Below are 19,581 nucleotides of genomic sequence, written 5' to 3' on the forward strand. Positions count from 1 at the left end.
TGATTTCATGCAGCCCACATAACGTAACTGTCAGGAGTTCCCTTCTTCGTCACAATGCTCGGCCTCACACTGCAGGTGCAACAACGATGCTCCTACAGCGTTTTGGATGGGAACTGTTTGGTCATCCACCATACAGCCCGGACTTGACTTCCTCTAAGTCTTCGTTCACGTGAACCGCTGTCTATGAGGACAACATTTTGGCAAAGCCAGTGAGCTGCAGACCAACGTAGGTTATTGGCAGGAGGCAGAGGCGGATGCCTTGTGTGACTGCGGTATTGGGAAGTTGGCACGAGGCTACGACAAAAATGTCTAAATTGGAGCAGCGACTGTATAGCGAAGTAGCTGGAAGGTGTAGCGGTATGTTGTAAATAGAACATTTTTGGCTTTCGCTGTGTTCTCCATTTCGCAACCATTCGGATGTTGAAAGAGAGTAGTACTATTACAATTTCTTAAGATTCCTCCTCTAAATCTCAACTCGGTGTCTATTCTTCCTCCATCTAATTTTATGCGGTTACTCCTTAGTATTTTATAACTGTCACTGGGCCGGCCGCGGTGGTCTAGCGGTTGTAGGCGCTCAGTCCGGAACCGCGGGACTGATACGATCGCAGATTCGAATCCTGCCTCGGGCATGGATGTGTGTGATGTCCTTAGGTTAGTTAGGTTTAAGTAGTTCTAAGTTCTAGGGGACTGATGACCACAGATGTTAAGTCCCATAGTGCTCAGAGCCAACTGTCACTGTTTACAGTGGTTTTTCGCCAATAATGTAATTTTCATCTATTTATGCTCACTACGGTATGTTTATTTACGTTCAGGGCCAACTGCCAGCCCCTGCAACGATTATCGATTCCGCGTAGGCCACCCTGCAAATCGCTACTGACTTCTGGCGTCGCACAATCTGCGAACAGGCACATGAAGCTCTCCACGCTATACGGCAGAGATTTTGGCTCTCCGGAAATTTCTATAACAGACTGAAGCACCAATGTGTACCTTTAATTATGTATGACGGTATGAACAGCCTTCTTGAAAACGTGAATCGCTGCGCTCTTTTCTAGTCGCTCAATATCCTAATTTACATTTGCAACACTGCTTCCTAAGTCCACTTTCTGTCTCGTTGTTTAGGTATACTTGCTGTCAGAATACACCACAGAGTGTTCATTGTAACTGAAGACACTGAAAAATCTCGAGAGCTACGAATCGGATAAAAAAAAAAGTTACAAATCCAATTTGTTAGTTTCGGAGAGGGACATCCAGCGATATCGCACTGCACCCTTAAGTGGGTGGCGAGGGGCAACTTTTAAATCTTCAATGGGAACCCCCGTTTTCTACTGCACATTACGATTCTACGGAAAAATCTACAAATGTTTTGTCTGGAGCTTTATTTCTGTTTCGCCATATATGGCGCCATGATCAGAGGAATAGAGATGGGTACACAATCGTAATTTACGACATGCTACTCAAGAGTCCTATAATACCCAGTGGCAAGTGGGACCTCACTTCGTTGCTGCGAAGGCAGGACAGGCCATAATTTCATTCCAACGTTGTATTCCTCCGACACATCAAACAGGGACTACTAGACGCGCCACCGTGGCCGAGTAGCGAACTACGACGTATCATAAAGGCAGTACACACGCCAGGAGGTCACGAATCGTGCAAACGTAGAACAGACAGCCGCTCTTAACAGGACGAAACTTCTTCTAATAATTTCCGGGTATGCAGCCGGATCCCGTCGACATTCTGCCACGATATTTCGGCCCAGAGACGTCCGGCCATCATCAGGTGAGTACACAACTACTGAAGAGCCCAGGTCGTCGTCGAAAATAGGCCGACTACTGAAGAAGAATAAAATCAAGGTTATCTTCCGTCCACCAGCAAAGAACCGGGCCCTGGTTGGATCCGTTAAAGACGATTTACAACTGAAGAAAGCAGGCGTCTACAAAATTCCCTGTGAATGTGGCTCTGCATATATTGGCCAGACGACAAGAACTGTCCATGAACGATGTACAGAACATGAAAGATACACCCGTCTGCGGCAACCGTCAAAATCGGCAGTAGCAGAGCACTGTATTTCAATGGGACATTCAATGGAATACAATGGAACAAAAAATTTTAGCTCCAGTTTCCGGATTTTGGGATTCCGTAATCAAGGAATCAGTGGAAATACGTCTTGCCGATAATCTTATAAATCGTGACAACGGCTTTCAACTGGATAAAACTTGGAATCCTGTTATTAAAATTATACATTCACAGCGGAATAGACAGCGTCATTCGATACTCAATGACTAGATGATCTTTTACTTTCACCACAGAGGGCAGCACGTACAACTCGGCTATGCCGCGCATGTCAACACGTGCACGAGAATCGGTATAAATACCGCGACTGCACCTGGGCTCTTCAGTAGTTGTGTACTCACCTGATGATGGCCGGACGTCTCTGGGCCGAAATATCGTGGCAGAATGTCGACGGGATCCGGCTGCATACCCGGAAATTATTAGAAGAACAAATACGCCGGGAAAATTTCAGAAGTCACAGGACGAAACTTGCCCAGTGTTTGTTTCCTGCACACCTTCCTATCATTTGGAGAACAGATGTGCAAGTGGACGATGAGTGTTGCACCCACAGAAGAAATATTGCAAATGATCCTGATTTAGGAAGAATGTAAAAGAAATGTTGATGCTGCTGTTGCCTTGTATGCTGGGCGTTTCCCAGAGAAAGCTCGCTCTCGTTCGTTCTTTTACAAGGTTTTGAACGTCTTTGTCTCATGGCAGTGTACATACCGGCAAAGGGAAACAAAGCAAAGTGTTACAGGAGAAGCTAGTGAAACAGTGGTATTAGCGGCGGTGCACCATAACCCACGGATCATCGACCGACAGTTACTCCTCGATTCCGATATGTCCGTAGGTAGTATTTCATAGTGCATCCTCATAAGTATCATCAGTACCATGTGTCACTGCATCGAGAAATTCGTGGCGCCCACTTCCATAACTGGGTAGTGTTTTGTGAATGGGTGCATCAACAAATGCAAACGACCCCCACGTTCTCCGCCGAGGTATTATTTTCCGATTACAGTACGTTCAGAAAGCATGATATCGTTAACCAGCATAACATGCATTACTGCATTTTAAACAATCCTCTCTGGTTACGGCAAGTTGACCATTAACATTCGCCGGCCGGGCGGCCGAGCGGTTCTAGGTGCTGCAGTCTGGAACCGCGCAACCGCTACGATCGCAGGTTGGAATCCTGCCTCGGGCATGGATGTGTGTGATGTCCTTAGGTTAGTTAGGTTTACGTAGTTCTACGTTATAGGGGACTAATGACCTAAGATGTTAAGTCCCATAGTGCTCACAGTCATTAACGTTCAAAAATGGTTGAAATGGTTCTGAGCACTATGGGACTCAACTTCTGAGATCATCAGTCCCCTAGAACTTAGAACTACTGAAACCTAATTAACGTAAGGACATCACACACATCCAGGCCCGCGGCAGGATTCCAACCTGCGACCGTAGCGGTCGCGCGGTTCCAGACTGTAGCGCCTAGAACCGCTCGGCCACCTCGCCCGGCACCATTAACGTCCTTGGTAGGTTAACTATGGTTTAACCACGTGGGAACAAACACATTGGTCCGTATGTTATAGTCTGCGCATTGAATGGACACAAATATCGAACTTTTTGCAACACAAACTACCGGTACTGCTGCAGGATGTTGCCATGGAGGTTCGGCCGCTTATTTGGTTCCGGAATGATTGTTGCACAGTGCATCTTGCAATTGAAGCACGGATGATATCAGACCGTGTTTACCCTGTCGGTAGGTCAGTATAGATGGCCCTGTTAACTCGCCCCTTAGGTCATCGGATTTGACGTCGCCAGATTTCTTTCGGTGAGGATATTTACAAGAAAAGGTGTACCACCAACTGCCAACAGGCCGTGAGGACATGGTCAACCGCACCAGAAACGCTTGTACTGACATTCCCGCAGATATTCCTCTGTATTTGTAGGGTCATTTGAAAAGGGGATCCCTAACTGTATTAATGTTGGCGGTACTACGTTTAGAGACTTACTCTAATTGGAAAAGGAGAGTAGCGTTCGCCTCCGGCCACAGCGCCTCGAGTAGTGATATGTTCCATATGTCGGAGGAATACGACCTTACGAATGGGGTTTCGAACTGGAAGTTATGAAATACCGTCCTATCATACCTCGCAGCATGGAGGGGGTTATTCAAAGACCATCGAGTAGCATGTTGTAAATGCCACTTGTGTACCCACTCTCTTCCTCCGATTACAGCGCCATGTGTGGCGAAACGAAGAAAATGCTTCAGACAAAACGTATGTTGATTGTGCCGTAAAATTGTCATCTACAATAAAAAAAGACGGGGTTCCCATCGAAGTTATTAAAGTTGCCCCTCACTCACCCCCCTCCCACCCACCCCCCCACCCGCCCAGCCACACACACTCACACACATACACACACATGAGGTGGGGTGGGAGGTCGAGTATGGTAATATTGGATGTTACCCTCCGAGACAAACAAATTGGAATTATACATTTTTTGGATCCGATGTATGATTTTCGAGATATTTCAATATCTTCAATTGAAATGTGTGGCTAGGGCTTCCCGTCGGGTAGACCGGCCGCCTGGTGCAAGTCTTTTGAGTTGACGCCATTTTGGCTACTTGCGTGTCGATGAGAATGAAATGATGATGAAGGCAACACAAGACCCAGTCTCTGAACTGAGAAAATCTCAGACATAGCCGGGAATCGAACCCGGGCCCCTTTCCATGGCATTCCGTCATGCTGATCACTCAGCTATCGAGGTGAACTTCAGTTGAAATGAAGACCCTGTGTATAATAATTAATGGCGTTAACGGATACAACTGAGAGAACAAGACCCTAGAAGCAAAAAGATTCAGTAAGCATGGGCTCTAAAGTGCATACCTTGAGAGGTATGACATTTGTTCACTACAAGAGATGTGTTTCACAGCAGCAAACATGCGCTCTTCATGTTGCCCACCCATGGTTTTAATTTCACCGAAAGCTGTATTGACTTTTCCATATCCTCAATCAGTCCTTCTTGCTTCTATCAATCGAAATATTTCATCAGCTAAATAAGGTTTCTTCACTGTTATGTTCCTACTACCTATGTTTTTCTTCCCAACATCTCTTTTTAGAGATGTCCACTTCTTTTCAACTGAATTGGCTGCTGTGATAATCCTTATAGCAGTATCCACATAGGTATCGAACTTCAAACGTGTCTTATCATTCCACATTCCTTTCGTATATCACTACTTTCCACACTCCTATTTTTCAGTCTACTCTTCATCATTAGTAAATTGTGATCTGAGTATACATCTGCCCCTACATAGTATTACAATTCCGCATTTGTTATCGGAATCTGTCTGACCATGAGATAACTGAAATGGTTCAAATGGCTCTGAGGACTATGGGACTTAACATTGCTGGTCATCAGTCTAGCCTAACTGAAATCTTCTGGTATATTCATACATTTTCAAAGTATTTTCTTGAGATTTTGGACCAGTGTATTTGCTATTACTAACTGAAATTTATTGCAGAACTTCATTTGTCTTTCTCCTATCAATCCTATCTTCCCCCGAAAACCTTTCTCCTATTCCTTTTCCTACAACCGTGTTACCATTCCCAATGTTCATTAGATTCTCATGTATCTTTGTGTACTGAATGAGATTTTCACTCTGCAGCGGAGTGTGCGCTGATATGAAACTTCCTGGCAGATTAAAACTGTGTGCCCGACCGAGACTCGAACTCGGGACCTTTGCCTTTCGCGGGCAAGTGCTCTACCAACTGAGCTACCGAAGCACGACTCACGTCCGGTACTCACAGCTTTACTTCTGCCAGTATCCGTCTCCTACCTTCCAAACTTTACAGAAGCTCTTCTGCGAAACTTGCAGAACTAGCACTCCTGAAAGAAAGGATATTGCGGAGACATGGCTTAGCCACAGCCTGGGGGATGTTTCCAGAATGAGATTTTCACTCTGCAGCGGAGTGTGCGCTGATATGAAACTTCCTGGCAGATTAAAACTGTGTGCCCGACCGAGACTCGAACTCGGGACCTTTGCCTTTCGCGGGCAAGTGCTCTACCAACTGAGCTACCGAAGCACGACTCACGTCCGGTACTCACAGCTTTACTTCTGCCAGTATCCGTCTCCTACCTTCCAAACTTTACAGAAGCTCTTCTGCGAAACTTGCAGAACTAGCACTCCTGAAAGAAAGGATATTGCGGAGACATGGCTTAGCCACAGCCTGGGGGATGTTTCCAGAATGAGATTTTCACTCTGCAGCGGAGTGTGCGCTGATATGAAACTTCCTGGCAGATTAAAACTGTGTGCCCGACCGAGACTCGAACTCGGGACCTTTGCCTTTCGCGGGCAAGTGCTCTACCAACTGAGCTACCGAAGCACGACTCACGTCCGGTACTCACAGCTTTACTTCTGCCAGTATCCGTCTCCTACCTTCCAAACTTTACAGAAGCTCTTCTGCGAAACTTGCAGAACTAGCACTCCTGAAAGAAAGGATATTGCGGAGACATGGCTTAGCCACAGCCTGGGGGATGTTTCCAGAATGAGATTTTCACTCTGCAGCGGAGTGTGCGCTGATATGAAACTTCCTGGCAGATTAAAACTGTGTGCCCGACCGAGACTCGAACTCGGGACCTTTGCCTTTCGCGGGCAAGTGCTCTACCAACTGAGCTACCGAAGCACGACTCACGTCCGGTACTCACAGCTTTACTTCTGCCAGTATCCGTCTCCTACCTTCCAAACTTTACAGAAGCTCTTCTGCGAAACTTGCAGAACTAGCACTCCTGAAAGAAAGGATATTGCGGAGACATGGCTTAGCCACAGCCTGGGGGATGTTTCCAGAATGAGATTTTCACTCTGCAGCGGAGTGTGCGCTGATATGAAACTTCCTGGCAGATTAAAACTGTGTGCCCGACCGAGACTCGAACTCGGGACCTTTGCCTTTCGCGGGCAAGTGCTCTACCAACTGAGCTACCGAAGCACGAATCACGTCCGGTACTCACAGCTTTACTTCTGCCAGTATCCGTCTCCTACCTTCCAAACTTTACAGAAGCTCTTCTGCGAAACTTGCAGAACTAGCACTCCTGAAAGAAAGGATATTGCGGAGACATGGCTTAGCCACAGCCTGGGGGATGTTTCCAGAATGAGATTTTCACTCTGCAGCGGAGTGTGCGCTGATATGAAACTTCCTGGCAGATTAAAACTGTGTGCCCGACCGAGACTCGAACTCGGGACCTTTGCCTTTCGCGGGCAAGTGCTCTACCAACTGAGCTACCGAAGCACGACTCACGTCCGGTACTCACAGCTTTACTTCTGCCAGTATCCGTCTCCTACCTTCCAAACTTTACAGAAGCTCTTCTGCGAAACTTGCAGAACTAGCACTCCTGAAAGAAAGGATATTGCGGAGACATGGCTTAGCCACAGCCTGGGGGATGTTTCCAGAATGAGATTTTCACTCTGCAGCGGAGTGTGCGCTGATATGAAACTTCCTGGCAGATTAAAACTGTGTGCCCGACCGAGACTCGAACTCGGGACCTTTGCCTTTCGCGGGCAAGTGCTCTACCAACTGAGCTACCGAAGCACGACTCACGTCCGGTACTCACAGCTTTACTTCTGCCAGTATCCGTCTCCTACCTTCCAAACTTTACAGAAGCTCTTCTGCGAAACTTGCAGAACTAGCACTCCTGAAAGAAAGGATATTGCGGAGACATGGCTTAGCCACAGCCTGGGGGATGTTTCCAGAATGAGATTTTCACTCTGCAGCGGAGTGTGCGCTGATATGAAACTTCCTGGCAGATTAAAACTGTGTGCCCGACCGAGACTCGAACTCGGGACCTTTGCCTTTCGCGGGCAAGTGCTCTACCAACTGAGCTACCGAAGCACGACTCACGTCCGGTACTCACAGCTTTACTTCTGCCAAACATCCCCCAGGCTGTGGCTAAGCCATGTCTCCGCAATATCCTTTCTTTCAGGAGTGCTAGTTCTGCAAGTTTCGCAGAAGAGCTTCTGTAAAGTTTGGAAGGTAGGAGACGGATACTGGCAGAAGTAAAGCTGTGAGTACCGGACGTGAGTCGTGCTTCGGTAGCTCAGTTGGTAGAGCACTTGCCCGCGAAAGGCAAAGGTCCCGAGTTCGAGTCTCGGTCGGGCACACAGTTTTAATCTGCCAGGAAGTTTCATATCAGCGCACACTCCGCTGCAGAGTGAAAATCTCATTCTGGAAACATCCCCCAGGCTGTGGCTAAGCCATGTCTCCGCAATATCCTTTCTTTCAGGAGTGCTAGTTCTGCAAGTTTCGCAGAAGAGCTTCTGTAAAGTTTGGAAGGTAGGAGACGGATACTGGCAGAAGTAAAGCTGTGAGTACCGGACGTGAGTCGTGCTTCGGTAGCTCAGTTGGTAGAGCACTTGCCCGCGAAAGGCAAAGGTCCCGAGTTCGAGTCTCGGTCGGGCACACAGTTTTAATCTGCCAGGAAGTTTCATATCAGCGCACACTCCGCTGCAGAGTGAAAATCTCATTCTGGAAACATCCCCCAGGCTGTGGCTAAGCCATGTCTCCGCAATATCCTTTCTTTCAGGAGTGCTAGTTCTGCAAGTTTCGCAGAAGAGCTTCTGTAAAGTTTGGAAGGTAGGAGACGGATACTGGCAGAAGTAAAGCTGTGAGTACCGGACGTGAGTCGTGCTTCGGTAGCTCAGTTGGTAGAGCACTTGCCCGCGAAAGGTAAAGGTCCCGAGTTCGAGTCTCGGTCGGGCACACAGTTTTAATCTGCCAGGAAGTTTCATATCAGCGCACACTCCGCTGCAGAGTGAAAATCTCATTCTGGAAACATCCCCCAGGCTGTGGCTAACCCATGTCTCCGCAATATCCTTTCTTTCAGGAGTGCTAGTTCTGCAAGTTTCGCAGAAGAGCTTCTGTAAAGTTTGGAAGGTAGGAGACGGATACTGGCAGAAGTAAAGCTGTGAGTCGTGCTTCGGTAGCTCAGTTGGTAGAGCACTTGCCCGCGAAAGGCAAAGGTCCCGAGTTCGAGTCTCGGTCGGGCACACAGTTTTAATCTGCCAGGAAGTTTCATATCAGCGCACACTCCGCTGCAGAGTGAAAATCTCATCTGGAAACATCCCCCAGGCTGTGGCTAAGCCATGTCTCCGCAATATCCTTTCTTTCAGGAGTGCTAGTTCTGCAAGTTTCGCAGAAGAGCTTCTGTAAAGTTTGGAAGGTAGGAGACGGATACTGGCAGAAGTAAAGCTGTGAGTACCGGACGTGAGTCGTGCTTCGGTAGCTCAGTTGGTAGAGCACTTGCCCGCGAAAGGCAAAGGTCCCGAGTTCGAGTCTCGGTCGGGCACACAGTTTTAATCTGCCAGGAAGTTTCATATCAGCGCACACTCCGCTGCAGAGTGAAAATCTCATTCTGGAAACATCCCCCAGGCTGTGGCTAAGCCATGTCTCCGCAATATCCTTTCTTTCAGGAGTGCTAGTTCTGCAAGTTTCGCAGAAGAGCTTCTGTAAAGTTTGGAAGGTAGGAGACGGATACTGGCAGAAGTAAAGCTGTGAGTACCGGACGTGAGTCGTGCTTCGGTAGCTCAGTTGGTAGAGCACTTGCCCGCGAAAGGCAAAGGTCCCGAGTTCGAGTCTCGGTCGGGCACACAGTTTTTAATCTGCCAGGAAGTTTGTGTACTGAATTACTCATTCCGTATCCTCAGATGCTTTCTTTATCTCTTCATCCTCCGCTTGCAACGTCGGCAAGTATATCTGAACTATTGTTCTCAGCTTTGTTTTGCTGTCGAATCTGATGAATAAAAACTTATCACTGAACTGTTCACAGCAACTCAGTCTCTGTCCTACTTTCCTATTTATAACGAATACTATTTTCGATAATTCATTTTCTGCAGCTGCTGATATTACCGCATATTCGTCTGACCAGATACCTTCATCTTCTTTTCATGTCACTTCACTGGCCCCCACTATAACTGGACTGAGCCTTAGCATTTTTATTTTCAGATTTTTTAGCTTCCTCCACCACATTCAGACTTCTAATATTTCACACTCTCACGAACCTCTTTGACGAGGCTTTGGCAGAATGCATGTAACTTGTTGTGCCGTAAGTCTTCGGCTGCCATTGCTGATTATTTTTATATATAACTTAGGCAGTGGCTGAATTCGAACCCAGAACGTTTTGATTACTAGTCAAACACGCTATTTCTTGCCTGCTGGTCCAGTGTGTAGTAGACGAGAGAAAAACCTGGAAGGAAAGCAAGGCGGTAGCCACAAATAGTGGGGCTGAAATATAGGTGATTCTTCTGACTCTACCGATAGCGTCTTATGCAACCCACAATGTTATTTCTGCCCTTCATAAACAACGCGCCAGATTTTCATATTCTGTCGCTATTATTCCTAGAGAAAAGAATGCGCAGGTCCTTTCTGTAGAAAATTTAATGGTCGGCAGTAAAATTTGGTTCTAAGAAACGCTTTTCGCTGGAGACTGCGGTTTTCGAGTTATTCAAGACGTAGGCACAAAAATTACCTTCACATGCACTTCCACCCCACACTCTTTGGTCACCAGTCAGAATTTCTAGTGGTACTGTCTCCCACCACTGTACAAATTTTTTTGACTAAATGAACTATTCCCGAAATTTGATCTTCTTTGGTATCTATTGAATGGGCTATTACACCGCCAGCAAAGCTGGTTATTTCTTTAACATTTTTAAACCATGTCCTCGACGGCAATAAAAGAAAAAAACTACTTTTTTAAATGTTACGCTAAAACTAATTACGTCTACAACTCGATCCAATGAAGAACTGACAAAATGAGAAACATAGAAGTCGATATCCTCTGTGTAACAAAGCAGCTTATATCACTTAATAAAGCCAAGGCCTCCGGTCAAGACTAACAGTCAGGTTCCTCTCAGACTGACGGCCGGAGTGGCCGAGCGGTTCTAGGCGCTACAGTCTGGAACCGCGCGACCGCTACGGTCGCAGGTTCGAATGCTGCCTCGGGCGTGGATGTGTGTGCTGTCCTTGGGTTAGTTAAGTTTAAGTAGTTCTAAGTTCTAGGGGACTGATGACCTCAGAAGTTGAGTCCCATTGTGCTCAGAGCCATTTCAGCCATTTTGAACCTCTCAGACTATGCTGATAAAATAGCTCCATATTTATCAATTACATACAACCGCTCGCTCACAGAAAGATCCACACCTAAAGACTGGGAAACTGCTCAAGTCACACCAATACCCAAAAAGGGAATTAGGAGTAATCCGATGAATGACAGGCCCATATCACTAACGGCAATTTGTAGTAGGTTTTTGGAACATATACTGTATTCGAACATTGTGAGCCGGCCGCGGTGGTCTCGCGGTTCTAGGCGCTCAGTCCGGAACCGCGCGACTGCTACGGTCGCAGGTTCGAATCCTGCCTCGGGCATGGATGTGTGTGATGTCCTTAGGCTAGTTAGGTTTAAGTAGTTCTAAATTCTAGGCGACTGATGACCACAGATGTTTAGTCGCATAGTGCTCAGAGCCATTTGAACATTGTGAAATACCTCGAAGAAAACTATTTATTGACATGTAGTCAGCACGGATTCAGAAAATATCGTTTTTGAGAAACACAACTAGCTCTTTATACTCATGAAGTAATGACTGTTATCGACAGGGTATGAGAAATTGATTCCATATTTTTAGATTTCCAAAATGCTTTCGACACCGTTCGTCACGAGCGTCTTCTAACCAAACTGCATGCCTATGGAATATTGCCTCAGTTGTGCGACTAGATTTGTGATTTCCTGTCAGAAAGGACACAGTTCCTAGTAATAGACGGATAGTCATCGAGTAAAACAGAATATAATATCCGGCATTCCCCAAGCAATTTTTCCTGATCTATATTAACGGCATAGGAGACAATCTGAATAACTGTCTTAGTTGTTTGCAGATGATGCTGTCATTTACCGTCTTGTGGAGTCATAAAGATGACCAAATCGAGTTGCAAAATGATTTAGATAAGATATCTGTATGGTGCGAAAAGTGGAATCTGACCTTGAATAAAGAAAAGAGTGAAGTTATTCACGTGAGTACTAAAAGAAATCCGCTAAATTTCGGTTAGGCGGTAATTCACACAAATCTGAAGGCTGTAAATTCAACTAAATACTTTGGGATTACAATTACAAATAACCTCTATTGGAACGATCACATGGATAATGTTGTGGGTAGAGCGAATCAAAGACTGCGATTCATTGACAAAACACTTAGAAGGTACAAAAGGTGTACTAAAGAGACTGCTTACAGCTCGCTTGTCCGCCCTATTCTGGAGTACTGCTGTGCGGTGTGGGATCCGCATCAGGTGGGACTGACGGATGACGTCGAAAAAGTACAATGAAGGGCAGCTCGTTTTGTATTATCGCGAAATAGGGGAGATAGTGTCACAGGCATGATACGTGAATTAGAGTGGAAATCATTAAAACAAAGGCGTTTTTTGTTGTGATGGGATCGTCTCATGAAATTAATTTCAATCACCAGTTTTCTCCTCCGACTGTGAAAACATTCTGTTGGCACCCACCTACACAGGAAGAAACGAGCATCACGATAAAATAAGAGAAATCAAGGATCGCACAGAAAAAATAAAGTTCTCGTTTTTCCCGCATACCGTTCGAGAGTGGAACGGTAGAGCGGCAGCTGGAAGGTGGTTCATTGAAACCTTTGTCAGGCACTTTATTGTGAATATCAGAGTAATCACATAGCTCTAGATGTTAACCCTTAGAAGTACAGTAATTTTGTAGTCGGAAGACCTGACGCATGCAACGGTGTGATTGCATTTTTTTATTTTGTTAAAATTGAGAAAACTGCGAGGAAAAATTCATACGAGAGTCACTTTTACAGTTTGTAAGTACTCGACTAAGCCGATGGCGTAATAATACCAGTCAATGAATATAAAAAAAAGATCGAATGTGGGGAATAGTTCGTGCAGTCACAAATATGTGTACATTGGAAGTGAGAGTGCTATGAACAATGTACTTGTATGCTAACCGGTGGGCAAAGCTCTGCGTTCTTGGCCATACGGGCCAATCGGGACCGACCGACCGCCGTTTCGTCCTCTGTCACTGGTGCCATTGAATGCGGTATGTAAGAGTGTAGGGTCAGCACACAGCTCTCTCGGCCATTGTCGTCTTTCTTGTCGCCGGAACTGCTAATTCTCATTCAAGTAGTTTCTCAACTGCACACCGTTCCGCTCCTCCTACCGAGGAAAAATCCCTGGCAGTACCAGGAATCGAAAGCGGATCCTCCGCATAGCAGCCAGATATACTGACCGCTGAGCTATGGAGGCGGACATTGTTTTAAAATGGTTACCTTGAAATGTACCTGGCGTCATCCAGCCCCGCGGATACACAGAAAATTTGGAGGCAAAGTTTTTTTTTTTTAATCTAAGTTACAATTTATTTCCTTAAAAAATGCACGAGTATCACAAACTGGTACGTGTGGAACAGGTACCATCTTTCACGTTTGCGGAAAGGTCGCTGTAATGAGACAATTTGAGATGACAGGAACCGTCAATAGGGGAACTACAGCATGCTCGTATTGTACGTGGCGTTCTTCTCACTCACGTGGTTTTGGCGACCAATAAATTGCCTATAGAAAGGAACGCGTGAGGTGGTGGAAAGGTTAACTGAGGGTGTCATTAGCCGTATTACGTTGCGTAGGAGGGCTCTTGTCCGATTATAAGAGTTGAGCAGAGCTGCGGCGTGCCGCGTGCGATTACAACGCGGTCGATCACCGCCTAGGGACGGCGGCTGCTGTTAGCATTAATTTCCTGCGACCATAGCCACTTGTCACGGCAGCCGGCGTGCGACTCGAAGCTGGCTGCGGTTTCTCTCCTCGCAGTCAACAGTGACCTACTGACGCCTATCACTCTTCTGTAGGCTTACCTGGAAGCAGCTTCCGTAAGAGTGTGTTCTTTTATAATTTACTTAATTCGGTTTTTGATAAAACAGTCATAACTGTACGGAGGTTACGTTCTTTGAGTTAAAATAAATGGACACAAGAAGCTCGGAAATGAGTTACTACAATATACTAAGGAGATTTAATTATAGGTAGGATTACACTGTAGGATGAGAATCATCGGAACACTCCTACCTACTGCATATCGAGACGGAGAGAGGCGGACCTGTAAAGACAAAAACAGGCGCGGAGTATTGTCGGTGAGGAAAACTCAGTGACTCCTAACGCTGTGCTAGTCATTCGACATCACCTAACAAATCCGTCGGGAACATCTCAACAAATCTAAAATTGCTCACATCGGCTGTTGGTGATGTGAATGTGGAGGGTAAATGTTAAGAAACAACCAATACCAGCACAGCTCATGTACTGATGGAGAGCTGCAGTCGACCATTGCATATGGTGGTTGTAGAAAATCACATGTAATCAACAGGCGAAATCGCTCGTGAGTATCAGAGTGCTACAAGTAATCCACTCATGGTAAGGTGATTCGTTGATCGCAAGTACGAGAGGTTGTTGTTAGATGAAATTGTCCTTCCTTAATGCTCCTCTTAAGAGAAGGTCCATTTTATTACGGAAAATTCCCTGAAATAATTTATCTGTAGCAAATGGACGTCTATGACATTTTTCCGAGCTTCTGTGAAGGTCTTCAAATCCCCAAAATAAATGTTAGACTGATTGTTGAATCTTGTGTTTCGTAACTTCTGCAAAGCATTTTAGGAATTAGTGACTATCAATATGAACTATATTCCATTACAAATGGCCTCCCTCGACTGTACGTAGCAAGTTTAAAACAAAGGATTACAATATTAGAGTAACTCATCTTAACCTACGCATTTCTGTTGTGGGTCCGAAGCGAAACTTGAAGTGGTGTAAAGAGTGGCAACACTACACAATGGATGAGTGCAAACAATTGGTTTGCGGGTGAAGTTTCATATTACACTCTGTGGGAAATCGGTGGAAGGTATTAGATTCGGTGAATTCCTGGCTAACGTTACTTACCATAATATGTAGTGCCAAGCGTGAAGTGCGGAGGAGGTGCTGCTACGATGTAAGGGGTGTTTTCTGTGGTTAGAGTGAAGTTCCATAATTACTTTAAAGAACACGTAAATGCGGAACTATATGAACACGTTCCACAGGAAAGCGTGCTGAGCAGTTCAGAGAAAGTGGTCGTGTGTATCAAATGCATCCTGTCTTAAAGCAACGCTGGTTTGTGGGCAGTAACATTCCTGCAATGGACTGACCTGCCTAGAGTCCCCATCTGAGCCCAATGGAACACATTTGGGATGAGTTAGATTGTAGAATTCGCTACAATCCCAGCGTCCAACATCACTACCTTCTTTGGTTTCGGTTCTTAAGAATGGGCTGCCCTTCACTTATCTTATACTCTGCAAGCCACTTTAAGGTGTGTGGCGGAGAGTACTTTGTGCAACAGTGCCTCTTCCCCCTTTCCCCGTTCCAATCCCGGAAGGTTCACGGGAAGAATAATGGCTGATGAGCCTCCGTGTGGGCTCCGATCTCTCTAATTCTATCTTCACGATCTACTTACGATGTGCATACAAAGAACCAATATATTGAGTAAAGTCCGCTCGTTTTGCTCGCGCGTTCCATCTGTAACGCTTGCAAGTCCCGCACTCACCGTGCGCCCCCCCCCCCCCCCCCCCCCCGCCTGCCACCTTCCCCATCCCAGTCCCAGGGGAACACAGTGACCGAACCACACCTACAACGCTACAACGTAGAGGTCGACAACTTGACACGTCATTGGATATGCCAGTGTGTGTATTTCCATGGCGTTCGATGGAACATCATAAACGGGTGTTTACAAGCTATGGAAAGCAATAAGGGGCGTTTCCAACATCCTATGCTGTTCTACTATGGTAAGGAGAAAACCGCGTCACAACACCGGCAGATTTGTGCGTACAGAGCAGATCCAATAACGTCTCGAACAGTCAGAAGTGATTTAGCAGATTTAGAGCTGGAAATTTCGTCCAAACAGAAAAACCTCGATCTGGATGACCAACGATTACGGATTTGGAGCAACTTGGTGGCATGACAATCAACAATCCACGAATAACAATGCGAGTGTTGGCACTGGATCTCAATGTCGCTCGTGATGGTTTAACCAAGACCTTGAAGAAGCTGGGTTACGTAAATATCCGCGATGTACGGGGTTCCTAATGAACTGAGTGATGCGAATTTGATTCTGCGCCTGTCCATCTCTGACTCCTTACGCAGACGAATTCAGAATGCTCGTGTTCTGGAACGGCTGATAAATGGAGATGAGAAGAGTATCGTGTACATCAACGCCTGGAGAATAAACCGAGTCGCAAGGCAGAGCAGACACCGTTATCGGTTCCTAAACCAGTACTGCATCCGAGAGAGGTTCTGTTATACATCTGGTGGCATTGAGAAGGCGTCCTGCATTACGAACTTCTTCCGAATTAGACTGTTACTTTCGAGACGTATTGTTCGCAGATGGATCGTCTCAAGGCAGCCATTGATGAGAAGTGACCGGGTTTGGGACGCGGAGTCCTCTTTCACCATGACAATCCCAGCCACTTACCTCTGTGGTGACCTGTCAAAAGCTGCTTTCTTTTGAGTGGGATGTGCTACCCCAATCGTCGTATTCGACAGACATTGCCCATTTCGACTTTCATCTATTCCGTTCCGTGCAGATTTTCCTGAATGGCAAACGCGCCATCTTCTTGGAGAACTGCATACTGAATCTCGAAGAGTTCATCAACCAGAGAACCTCACATTTTGAAAGAATGGTATTCTCAAGTTTCCAAAGAAATGGGATATATTATCGGCAGTAATGGCGTATACTGCAGGTATTACGTAGTCTGTATACAAAACCTATCCGGCTTACTTAGTTATATTGTGTACGACACTGTGTGCGAAGTGTGTAAGCAGACAGGCCGTCAGACACACTGTGTGATCTCAGGCGTCCTTAGTGATTGCACTATAACGAAAAGTGAAAGAACGTGTGAGACAAAGCAATATTTGTTGATTCTTTTAGGAATGTACGCGCTCGTAACTTTAACAATAAACCACACCGTGATGCAGAGCGTCTCTTGCAGCGTCTGCTATTAGAGTTGGATGATTATCTCTGTGAATTGTAACGAACGATGATGCTCTTCTTTGGAACCTATCTGTTTCCTCTATAAATCCTATGTGGTACAGATACCATATTGACGAACAATATGCAAGTATTATTCGAACAGTGTTTTGTATGCATCTTGCTTTGTTGACGTATTACATTTCCTGAGGATTCTTCCAATGAATCTGAGACATCGGTCTTAGGGAAGGCAGGAAAAGGTGTGGATGGGGCCTTTCTCAGTTACTGTTGGTTGAACAGTAAACACATACACTTTATTTAAGGTAATAATTTTCAACAATCATTTCAAAGGAATTGACTGTAACCTGATTGCTGAAAGCCTTATTAAGAAAGAAATCAAATTATTTGCCGGCTGAAGGCCACAAGCAATACCACAGAACGATTACGGCTGAAGGCCTGAATTACAAATCAGGAAGACAACTACACGTTGAAAATATTAAAATAAATTTTAAAACAATCATAAAATTACTGACTGCCAGGAACTAAAATGTGATTTGCAGAGTATCCATGTAGATGTAGGTAAGCTACATCCCTGTCACAGCTTCATACTAATGACGTAAGTAATATTAAGTTTGCATATTTCACATAGCCAGACTATGGTTTAGGAAGATGTAAGGTTGTACAGCCGCTAAGTTCCTGCCCACATGTATGCGTTTCACGATTCCAGCCTTGCTAAGAAGCTTCCTTGATCGCACCACGAGGTTTCCTGTTTGATAGATTTGTCCTTCTGTAATGCTCTTTGCTAGGAGGTCGACTATTTCGTTATGCAAAATTCCATATCTTTTTATCCATGGCAAATGGACATATGTGTCATTTTTCCTTGCTTCTGTGACGGCATTTAATAATCCAAAAGATATATTGGATTTTGTAATTTGTGCTAAGAACTTTGGGAGTCAGTATGAGCTGTATTATATAGTAAATGACCTCCCTGGTGATCAATAATTGTGCTGTACAGAGAGAGATTTCAGACTGAAACGGAATCATAAGATAGATGCCATCACAGGGTCTGAACAAGTCGTAAATTCTGTCTTCTGCTTCAGAGCCATGAGAGTATAAACAAGCATAATGCTGTGATTATCGTCTAATAAATTGCCATTGTTCTTAATTCATGTCCTTCCCGTTTCTTAAAATGTGTTGCAAGTATGACCTCGGATCTGTATTAAGTAACTGTCGAAAGGATACCGAAAGGCCAGTTGTTCTAGGCGCTACAGTCTGGAACCGCGCGACCGCTACGGTCTCAGGTTCGAATCCTACCTCGGGCATTGATGTGTGTGATGTCCTTAGGTTAGTTAGGTTTAAGTAGTTCTATGTTCTAGGGGACTGATGACCTAAGAAGCTAAGTCCCATAGTGCTCAGAGCCATTTGAACCGTTTGTACCGAAAGCCAGGTAATTCCGTATCCTGTAAGATTAGTGATAAGGGATTCCTTCGTGTCTCTTACCAGTATCCGTGAGAGGCAGACGCCACGACATTGGTAAACACAATCTTAGACTGGTTGATAGCACAGTGGCGCCTACTATTTATACTAATAGGGAAACATGGCTATATTTATGTGCAGGCGGTCTGGCCTGCAATGTAGGCACCTCCAAGATAAACGGATCCACACCGTAAAAATCTAAAATAAAAAGAAGTCGTCATTTCAATACTGTTGTACGGAACCACATACAGTCCTGAAAGACGTAGACGTAATTTTAGAGGCTTATTCGCTTGAATCTTTCAGTGGGCCGATGGTATGAACTGTGTCAGCTTCTGCGACCCTTCGCTTCAAATTCCCACTGGAGCTCAATCAAGTTTGTGACACTTCATTTGACAAAATCGCATAAACTTAAAAGGGATGGTTAACGGGATTTTCGCAGTTCTAAGTGAGTTTGATTCGCAGGAAGCCAGTGCCTCTACACCTCATTTGATAGGAACCAGAATTGATTACATTTGTTACTGCTTGTCACCAGACGCGGATTCTCGATCGCTTGCAATTGGGGAAAAACATTTTTCAGGTAACTGTATTCGGTGGACTATTGCACTGTATTTGTATTAAATATATTTAAAATTTGCTTTCTGTTCCGCTCCTTTTTTCACTGGATCTGACCAAACACGTTTTGTTTTAATCTCAAATTGTTTATTTTAAATATGAAATACAGATTATTGCTGAACATAAATCTTAACTTTCAATTTATTCCTAAAAATATTCATAGACAAAAATTGTGTTTAACACGTTATTCGAGTTACTTTCTTCTTTAAATCTCATCAACTAATTAAATTTGAATTGATTATTAAACTTTTATACAATTGAATCATGTATATCTACATTTACACTCATACTCCACAAGGCACAGTTTGGTGCATGCGTGAGGGTACCGTGTAACACTACTAGTAACTCGCAAGTAGAGCGAGGAATAGCGGTTACCTATATTCCGCTGTATAAGCCGTAGGCTTACTAATCTTATCTCCATAGT

General features: G+C 45.1%; 1 protein-coding gene and 13 non-coding genes across 18 annotated transcripts in view; 6 read left to right on the forward strand and 8 right to left on the reverse strand.

The window, feature by feature from the left end:
• The window catches only part of LOC126268074 (potassium voltage-gated channel protein Shaker), a 1,571,080-nt gene that overhangs the window by 405,535 nt on the left and 1,145,964 nt on the right, over positions 1–19,581 (forward strand). The window lies entirely within an intron of this gene.
• On the reverse strand, positions 5,752–5,826 carry Trnas-cga (transfer RNA serine (anticodon CGA)). Its single transcript has one exon. It is a non-coding gene; the product is annotated as a tRNA-Ser (tRNA).
• Trnas-cga (transfer RNA serine (anticodon CGA)) lies at positions 6,052–6,126 on the reverse strand. Its single transcript has one exon. It is a non-coding gene; the product is annotated as a tRNA-Ser (tRNA).
• Trnas-cga (transfer RNA serine (anticodon CGA)) lies at positions 6,352–6,426 on the reverse strand. Its single transcript has one exon. It is a non-coding gene; the product is annotated as a tRNA-Ser (tRNA).
• On the reverse strand, positions 6,652–6,726 carry Trnas-cga (transfer RNA serine (anticodon CGA)). Its single transcript has one exon. It is a non-coding gene; the product is annotated as a tRNA-Ser (tRNA).
• Trnas-cga (transfer RNA serine (anticodon CGA)) lies at positions 6,952–7,026 on the reverse strand. Its single transcript has one exon. It is a non-coding gene; the product is annotated as a tRNA-Ser (tRNA).
• Trnas-cga (transfer RNA serine (anticodon CGA)) lies at positions 7,252–7,326 on the reverse strand. The gene has a single exon. It is a non-coding gene; the product is annotated as a tRNA-Ser (tRNA).
• Trnas-cga (transfer RNA serine (anticodon CGA)) lies at positions 7,552–7,626 on the reverse strand. Its single transcript has one exon. It is a non-coding gene; the product is annotated as a tRNA-Ser (tRNA).
• On the reverse strand, positions 7,852–7,926 carry Trnas-cga (transfer RNA serine (anticodon CGA)). The gene has a single exon. It is a non-coding gene; the product is annotated as a tRNA-Ser (tRNA).
• Trnas-cga (transfer RNA serine (anticodon CGA)) lies at positions 8,119–8,193 on the forward strand. Its single transcript has one exon. It is a non-coding gene; the product is annotated as a tRNA-Ser (tRNA).
• On the forward strand, positions 8,419–8,493 carry Trnas-cga (transfer RNA serine (anticodon CGA)). The gene has a single exon. It is a non-coding gene; the product is annotated as a tRNA-Ser (tRNA).
• Trnas-cga (transfer RNA serine (anticodon CGA)) lies at positions 9,006–9,080 on the forward strand. Its single transcript has one exon. It is a non-coding gene; the product is annotated as a tRNA-Ser (tRNA).
• On the forward strand, positions 9,305–9,379 carry Trnas-cga (transfer RNA serine (anticodon CGA)). Its single transcript has one exon. It is a non-coding gene; the product is annotated as a tRNA-Ser (tRNA).
• Positions 9,605–9,679, forward strand: Trnas-cga (transfer RNA serine (anticodon CGA)). The gene has a single exon. It is a non-coding gene; the product is annotated as a tRNA-Ser (tRNA).

Source organism: Schistocerca gregaria, chromosome 4, assembly GCF_023897955.1.
Source record: "Schistocerca gregaria isolate iqSchGreg1 chromosome 4, iqSchGreg1.2, whole genome shotgun sequence".
Taxonomy (NCBI): domain Eukaryota; kingdom Metazoa; phylum Arthropoda; class Insecta; order Orthoptera; family Acrididae; genus Schistocerca; species Schistocerca gregaria.